The 9375-nt window shown below is 29.8% G+C and overlaps 1 protein-coding gene across 11 annotated transcripts in view; it reads right to left on the bottom strand.

Moving 5' to 3' along the window:
* The window catches only part of LOC106687129 (uncharacterized), a 71425-nt gene extending 63473 nt beyond the window's left edge, over positions 1–7952 (bottom strand). The window contains exons 1-3 of one of the 11 annotated variants that reach the window (XR_002945271.2): positions 6536–6897; positions 532–755; positions 1–122 (exon numbers count right to left, since the gene is read on the bottom strand). The gene's annotated coding sequence lies outside the window, so the exon portion shown is untranslated. Of the gene's footprint in view, positions 198–531; positions 756–2339; positions 2461–6535; positions 6907–7701 lie in introns of those variants that run through there. The other 10 variants (XM_024360771.2, XM_024360769.2, XR_002945270.2 and 7 more) reach the window with 10 other exon arrangements.
* Positions 7953–9375: the final 1423 nt, after the last annotated feature.

Raw genomic sequence — 9375 nt, 5'->3', positions numbered from 1 at the left:
AAATAAAACAGCACTACAAAAAATAATTACAAAGTTTTAAAAAAATATGAATACGTTTTTTTTTAATGACTAGGTAAGTAAAAAGTATATGTGATCATGTTCCAAGGCGATGTGGAAGTAATCTAGAACACAGAATGAAGAAGTAAGCTAGAACACAGAATGAGGAAGTAAGCTAGAACACAGAATGAGGAAGTAAGCTAGAACACAAAATGAGAAAGTAAGCTAGAACACAGAATAAGGAAAAGTTAAAATAAAAACTGTCCTAATCTTCGACCGATTTGATTATGTTTTAGGGATTAGGAAGTTCAATAAAGTTCAGGGGATTAAAAAAGGGTTTGTCTACTTTCAAAGAAAAATTAAAATATATCATAGATAAAGGATTTCCTAATCCATTATCATATAAATAAATAATAATGGATCAGGACATATAGGACATAAAAAAAAAATAATAAATTAAGGGCTATGCTGGGAGTGCGATGCTAAATATCACTTCGATATTTGTAGTGAAAGAAAATTTTTAGTTCTACTTACGAAGAGTGTTTTCTTCAGATTTATCATATGTAGATTTAATAATACTAAAGCATACTAGTTGTTCCCAAGATGTAATAGAGGATCCAACATAATAGTCTATACGCTGGTTGTCCTTTTTTCCATTTTTTTTACACAGATTGCAAATATGGATGATGATATGCGAATGTTGCAGATGTTGGAATTTGAATTGGTGGCTTTAATGTGCTTTAAGTCGAATCGATACACTGTAAAAAAAGGAGTTTTCAAAAAGTTATTTCATGAAAATAGAACATACTCGAAATTTGTTTTAATACTCCATAACTTTATGTGAAAAATGATTAGTTAACAGGGGTTCTGTATTTCATTGTATTATGTATTAAATATTTAGTGTCAAGTGTATAATTACTTAGGTAATTTGTCACTTGATATCCATTAAAATAAACACACTGGATGTAAAAAAAAAAAAAAAAATAAAAATTTGATTTTGGATTGTAAGGATTGGATGCGGGAGGAATTTGATGGTTTGGGGGAGCCCCAGAGCTCAATTTCATATGTCCAAATTGATCTGATTATCGTAGTGTATACTATAATTAAAATAAACACACTGGATGAAAAAAATACAAATTTTATTCCAAATGCTTGTTCATACTGATGATTATTATTTTTAAATAAACAATTTAGTTGTTGGAGCAAGGGCCTACCTAGGATCAAAACTGGGAGGGGGGGAGGCGGATCAGCACGGAAAAGGCCATGATTTTATGAATGGAACCATGATTTTAAGTAAATTGCATTTAATTATAGCAGTGTTCTATTAGCTATTACAAAAATTAAATTAATAATTTGTTTTCACTTCTGAGGAAGGGCAGCTACCCTGCCTGCCTCTCTCTGGGTACGTCAATGTGCTGGAGTATTTTGTCTGAAGATTTTAGGTTTTTTCTTTAAAAAATGGAGTGGAATGACTTTTTTTTTTAAGTGTAATTTTTAATGGGTAAACTCCTTGGTTTAAGAAACCCACAAAAGAAAAGAATTCAAATCCATTCATTGTAAATGGGTTTCTTGGTAGGGCACACTCCAGTCTGGTAAAAGTATTTATTGGCTATTTTATTGTAGGAAGCGTTAAATCCCTTTAAAAGACGTAATATTAAGTGTATTATTATTTAGGTAATTTGTCGATTGTTCTCCGTTAAAACAAATACACTGGATATAAAAAATCAATAAATATTATTCAAAATTCTAATTCATACTAAGGATTAATTTATTACGAAAAAAAAAATTCCCAAACATTAATAGTAAATTCATAAAAAATGACAACATGAAATATAAATATGTATAGAATAATTCTCATGAAATGCATCATATTAGAAAGAGATAAAGGACACAGAGATAAAGAACACTTAAATAAATTCACTTCAAAGGAAAAGATCCTTGATTAATTTCTATTAATAGCCGTTTTAGAATGTATTACTAAAATTGAACTAAAACACGAACAAATTAAAACAGCTGAAAAACCCCATACGAATTTTTCTAGGCACAACTATATTTCGAAAACAGTAGGTCCTTTCCCAAAATAACTTCACTAACTACTGATTTTTCATTATTTCATTATGAGGTGTTGCTCTTAAAAAAATTCTATCTCGAACGTAAGTAGCTCTATTAGGGCTTATATTTTATGCTCTACGAAGTTTTTTAGTGTCTTAGATAGTTTTATTCCCCCTAAACATACTTGTCAGAGTCATTCATTTTGAAAAGTAAAGATATATAATTATCAATAAAATAATCAAAAATCAGTATGAAATAACGGATTTTTCCAAATGACCTCTTGCACTTACTGGTTTTCTAAAGCGTACTACTACGTCAGAGACAGTCAAAATTTTTCTTTTTTTAATTTTCCAACAATTCTGATAAGATTTCCCAACTTGCAGGAGATCTGGGGAGAATTTCTTAAATGTCCTGAAAATATTCAGAAAACCTGAGCTCTCTAAATAGCATTAATAAGAATTTTTAAAAATTATAATGATTTAAATTACATTCATAATTAATTCTGTTTTGGGAGCAGATGACGTTCCTTATCTACTCTCCTATCCTATAAAGACGTCTCTGACTATATATATATATATATATATATATAAATATTATGAACTACTTTTTCATTTTTATTGTGGGAATCATTTTAAAATTATTAATTATCAATCAGGATAATTGAGAAAAAATATTCTAATCGTAAAAAATAATAATATGTAAGAATACTTTTTTTTAAATAACGTTATAATGAAAAAATGTTACTTTATACATTTGTATGCATATTTTAGTGAAATTGCAGTCTTTTTTTCTTTTTTTTTTTTTTTTTTTTAAATTGGGCCATTTTCAAACTTTGTTTTCCTTACTTCTTCACTTCAGTCATCTTATTAAAATTCTTTAGTATTATGAATACAACTCTATTGAAGAATTAGTTGAATTTTTTTGGGTGAGGGGCTTATTGTCTATAGTATATTAATTATCATTACACTTAAAATTCATATAATAAAAACATATATTCAGAAAAATATAGAAACTAATATGTTGCTTGTTTTTTCTTACTTTGGGCAAAACTTATTTTTTATATCATATTTTTCAAAATAATTTGGAAACAAGTTTTAATAATTTTTTTGTCTCCAGAGATGTCTATGGATTGTCAAATTTATTTTTCTTTTATCCATATTTTATAACTCACACAAAGTTCACAAAGATATTCACTTCCCTGACACTATTCACTAATGCTATTTTAGACCACTCTGTAGGAAACTTTATTTAACTATTTCGTTAGTGAGATGAAGGACAGAGTTTTGTTATTATTTTAGTTTTTTTAGCAGTTCATTATATGACAAATTTAAACTTTTTGCGTCCCTTTTGTAATTTATTGCATTGTTGTCATTTCCATATATTACAATGGCTTCTAATAGCTATGCTTTTCTTTATTAAGTATTTCAATATCTTGGAATTCAAAATATAAATAGTACACAGTAACTCAATATAAATGGTGATTATATCTTTGAAAATGTTGTCTACTACCTTATAATGCCTAGTGGCAAAGGAAGGACGTTCAATATATGTATATGTATTTTAGAATAATATTGTAAATGTTGTAGTAGCTATTAACAAATAAATTAGGAGATGGGAAAAATTTTTAAATAATATGTTCCGATCACTTTTAAAGTGGTTTTTATTAAAAATGAAATAGCCAGTTCTGTTATCTATAGGACATCCTCTGATAAAGAAGTGGTTTCTTCATTGCGTTAACTATCCATCATTTGAGGGACAAAAATAATATATTCAGATGAGGGAATTTAAAAAACTTTTAAAAAATCGTGTTTTTTAAATTAGAGGTTTTTCATGCTAACTACAAAATTTATTGAAGAGAAAAATGTGAGTTTTGCATTTGGGCCTTTCGTATATAAAGGATTCCAAAATTAACGCAAGATTTGAACTAATTAACTTTTTTTTAAATTTTTATTGAATCATAACGCACACTGGATAAAGCTAGTTTTGAATGACAGTGTCCCATGCCCACCACGGCTTTTTTGGCATACGCACTCTTTTGTAGAAGTTTCCCATGACCATTTTGTATAAAAGTGGTTGATTTTCATTGATGTACGCGTGCTTGTAGACTTGTTGGTATAGATTTTTGATATATAAAAATAAGTCCAATTATGTTTAATCACACGATCTAGGGGACAATTCTTATCACCGAAATGAGAGAGTATACGGCCAGGAAATGTTCATGGGCTGCACGGGATGGCCTCGTTGAAACCACCTGTGGTTCACATCAATATCATCCAATCCAGACAGAAAGCACTGTGTTATCAAGTCGCCATGTCGAGCATCAGTCACATTCATTGCTTCACTAGCTTCATTTTCGGAAATGTATGGTTCAATGATGCCTTCAGCACAAAATCGGCACCAAACATTGAGTACGCAGAAGAACAATCACATGTGGGTACTGTAAACCCCAAACGCGGTAATTTTGACGATTAACAAAGGCTTCAAGGTGAAAATGATTTTGTTTAAAAAATCAGCATCCTCTTGTTGGTGTTGTTCCTGGGCTTTCCCCAACGACTTTTGTTTGGACGACCTGTGTGTTCCTTCACACCATCACCCCATCGATCCAGTCTGCCTGGAATTTTCAATTACTCACTTCATAGTTGAAGTTAAACCTCTATTCGGACCATGTTTTGCACGAAATTTTCGAACAGTGGCCACCAGATTTAGTTAATTTTAAACACGTTTTTCTATCTTTTAACGCTTTAGTTTTAGTTACTCTAAACTATCAACTGTCAAATAGTTTTTTAACAGAGTTTACAACACTTTGCTGCACAACTGGTGTTCTAATCAAATCTTGCGATAATTTTAGGACACCCAATATAAACACTTGAAAATTAATTGAATTCGCCAAGGACCCCCTAATTAACGAATATGAAAGATTGGAAATCTTAAAGTTCATAAAATCTTATTTAATTTTAGTTTATTTTTTACTTTAAAATATAAAAATCTAGTAGTAAAAAATAAATAAATAAAAAACACGAATTTTCATATTTCAAAAGTTATATTTATTTTTTATCATTTCCTCAACTCCTCAATATTGAATATGGCAATACGTCGATTTCCCCATGCATTAAGGCTGTGCAGTAATTTATTTTCCTTTGCATGTCATCTATTCAACACATCTTTGGCTCTATTTAACTTGTATTTTTCTTTCACTTATCTATTTATAAAAAATATAGTAACACATTGACCCCTTTATCTCTACTGTTTGCAATCTGAGAGACCCGATAAGTTCCTTGCGACACGGAGCCCTTTAATGCATGTTAATAGTTTTATAGAATAAATTGTAAGACATTTTGGAACCATTGAATATAATCATATAATTTATAACTATACACAATTTAGTCCCTGAAGGGAAGCGGATGGTTGTTTTTCACCATCTTGTGTTGATGGCTAGCAATCGCCGTCTCATGTGAGTCGGCACACCGCTGAGGTGTCCGGTCCAAGGGTGCCGCCGTCTTCTCCTCGCGTCTTGTTCTGGATTTCTATGAGGTTCCAGTGGTTCTTCCGACGAACGCTGGCCAGCATGAAAAAAGGTGTTCGGTGGTCGAACAGGTGACCAGGCTGCCGACATGTGACGTCTGATTGTAACATGTGATTCACGCTGTCTTAATTTCACATTGAGGGGGGCACCAAAATGAGACTGAATAAATTTACAGGCTCGGATGTGTAAATCCGACATCTCCTGTTTTTGTAATTTAGATTTGACCTTCAAGGGGTTACAACAGTGGCATGTGGTTTTTCATTTGAGGATATTGTTAATTTTCTAACCTTCTCCTTTTTTTCTAAGCTTTTTCATTAAAATAAATTGGAATAAATAATTAAATATTATGTTTTGTAATTTTCAACTATCATTGTAACTCCTTAGGATCCATTGTACCACTAGTATAATAAAACATAAGAAGTAAATCAGTTTAGTCACTTTTTAAACTATTTTAAATTACCTCTTCCCGTAAAAGATTGTATAAGATAACATATAAGATCTCGCTAAATAGGTGTTTTAGTTAGGCGGGTCGGCCCGGTAGGATTGCCTTTCAATATTTTTTGTGTTATGATATCTTCTTGTGACATGTCTTTCATCGACCAACCATACTCGCTTTAAGTGACAGCTTTAAAGGTAAGATGAATAAACGAAGCTACCACAGAGGGCGGTTCCGCACCGTTTTTTCAATTTTAGTCACTTAATAAATATAAACAGAATGTATATAATAATATAATATACATAGTATATATATAATATAATATAAATGGGATATATATAATAGGAATGCCTTCCAATATTTTTATGTTATGATCTCCTCTTGTGTGCTTGTGGCATGTCAAACATCGACCAACATACTTCAAACACAGAGCAAATAAATAAAAAAACTTTATAAAACATATAACTTTTCATACACAAGTATTACAATATTTTGGTTTCTGAAATATGTAAATTAAAGTTACTTACAAGGGGGTAAAAATTTGTTGCAATAATGAGGTATCCACAAAGCAGAGTGCACTTCTCTTTACTCCTATGTGTATCACAGAAGACAGAGAAATGAACCTCCCATCATTAAGCCGAAGAGTGACTAATGCATTTCGCAACAACTACGTAGTTGGCGGTAGGAAAATGGCGCCTCTCCCGGTTTCCCGCGCATTTTTGTTTTGGTAGAAAAATTATCAGAAAAAATAATTCCTTTTTGATAGAGATTGGGGTGAATATTTTTGTAAAAGAAAAATAATTTGGCGTTATAACCTAGTAAACAAATTCCCATCAAAAATAAAATCTGAGAGTTTGCTTTATAATGTGAAATATTTCACATGCAGCCATGCATATGTGCATCTACTTTTTATAATCATGTATTTGTTTTTAACTTATTTATTTATTATTAAATTATTTATTTGTCTTAAACTTTACTAATATTTTATTTTAATTTGCTTTTATATTTTCATTTATTCATAACTTCGTTTTACCACTTTTTTTTTAACTTTGTGAACTGAAAGTTTTAAGATTTAATGAAGTCATAAATTAAAAAAACCCTATAATAAATAAGGGGTATAAAATAGAGTAGCTTAACCTACTCTTTTTCTTTTAGCAACCTTTTAGAAAATTCTAATGTTGATTGAAATGTTGGCTTTAAATGAATAGTTGAAAATATCTATTAATTGATTTTCTTGACCCAATTCAAGACCATACCCTCTTAGTTTTAAAATGTGGTTTTACTACAAAGCATTCATTCTATTGTTTCCCAGACACTGGAAAGGAATCGCAAATATAAAATTTATTATATCCAATTTCCAATAATTTTGGGTCAACATTGAAACTCAAAAAATTCGTGATTTATAACAGATTTTATACCAAATCTAAATATAATAAATAGAAACAATTTTTTATCTTTAAAAAAATTAGGATTCCAAAAGAACTATACCACTTCTTCTATTATTAAATAAACTATATATGACTTTATAATAAAAGAGAAAACAAAATGAAAAATATTAAATCAGATATTAATCATGGATTTTTTTCAAAAACATTTTATGAGCCATACAATGTCAATGTGATAACAGTTATCACATTATTACGGTAAATTTATCAATAATAGCAAACAATACAAGATAATAAAAGATACTTACCTGTTATAATTTTCTTTCAAGACTGCGAGTTACAAAGAAAAAACCAGAATCCTCTTGTTTCCACTTCTACGTCTGTGTGCTAGATGACGGCCACACCCAAAATGACTGATATGGGCTGCATAGAAAAGCATATTAAAATTGCAGCCAATAGTAATTGAACCACCTCGGGGTTTCCCGCGCGTTTTAGTACGTGCAATAGATCAGTGAGAGAGCAAAATGATGTGCGTAACAATAAAAATAGAAATTTTCTTTAGTAAATAAAAGTATAATAGCTAGAGAGTATGTGATATAATATAAAGATGGTATGTGTATAATGGCTGATGCAATTCACTGTACTAATACATATTATAGAAATGCAGCCAATAGGAATAAAGCCCAGCCTTGGGTTTCCCGCGCGTTTTAGCAGGTGGGATGGAACTGTGAGACAATATCAAATTTATACATAAGCAATATGATATTTAAATTTAAAAAAGTGTGAAAAATTACAGGGGTCAACACAAATTTTGTATCTGGATCCTCGATGTCAAATTTTGTTTTCTTCCACATAACTCATGAAACAAAAAATGGTTATACTAGATACAGTTTACTTTTGTAGAAACTATAACAATGTAACTTGTGTTAAGTTAAACATTGGTTTCTCTATTAACTTGTTCAAAACACAACATTTAATTCAAAATATTTTTTCAGCTATTTTGTGCCACACTCAACTTGTTTATATGTTCATTTGTCGCTCATAAATAAAATTATAAAAGTATTCAGTAACATTAAATTTATATTTGTGATTCAAATCAATTACACCAATGTTTGTATCCATCCAAGAAATGTACATTTATAATATTAATAAAAAAATATTAAGAAATCATCTCACATGTAATATATTTATATAAAACATACCCTGAAACACTGTTCATGAGTCCTTTAAAAACCTCTTTTGGTCACTGAGGACATCAAGCCTTATAGCCAGAATATTAGCAGAAATTATTTGAGTTGACAACTAACTTTATGGGCAGATATCACTACATAATTCAGAATATGGTGCCTCTAACCTAGTCCTTGTACATAGCACTTACAAACTAAGCAAATAAATAAATCAATTATTTATAAAACTTTTTACAAAATTTATATTCTAAAATAATTTTATTTCAGTAATGTTTCAGATCTTTTTTTGGCCATTTTCAAACTAATTGTTATTATGTTATCTACTATAATTTATTCCCTGCATACTTCAACCTGTTTTATACATTAACTTAATAAAAAAAACAATAATTTTATTTTCTGACCTCCATGAAGTAAAGAAAGACTGTTTAGCTGTTGACTAAGCATTTTTCTAAAATAAATGATTTGTAAAAGCATCTTTAAAACTGATGTTATTTTTATATTTCACAATTTACTTTTTAAATTAATAATGGGGCATTTTTATTTTTTTTTATCAATAAGTTTTTTAAAAAATTGAATCAGTCGATTGTTTAGGCACTCTATAGGAATTCCTTTAGAAAGTTTTTCAATTTTTAATGAGATGTAGATAGTTGACCGTAGATTAATGCTTGAAGAAGTTTATCGGGGGGTGCGGTCAGCAAAGAACAACATAAATAAACAAAACAATATTTATTTATTTATTTTATGCCGACGTTTCGACCTGAGTTTCAGGTCTTCATCAGGGCTATAGAACAGAAG

This window comes from Halyomorpha halys, unplaced genomic scaffold, assembly GCF_000696795.3.
Source record: "Halyomorpha halys isolate HHAL.00 unplaced genomic scaffold, Hhal_1.1 Scaffold916.1, whole genome shotgun sequence".
Taxonomy (NCBI): Eukaryota; Metazoa; Arthropoda; class Insecta; order Hemiptera; family Pentatomidae; genus Halyomorpha; species Halyomorpha halys.
Note: the sequence above shows the minus strand (reverse complement) of the source record. Positions and strands in the feature narration are given on the sequence as shown.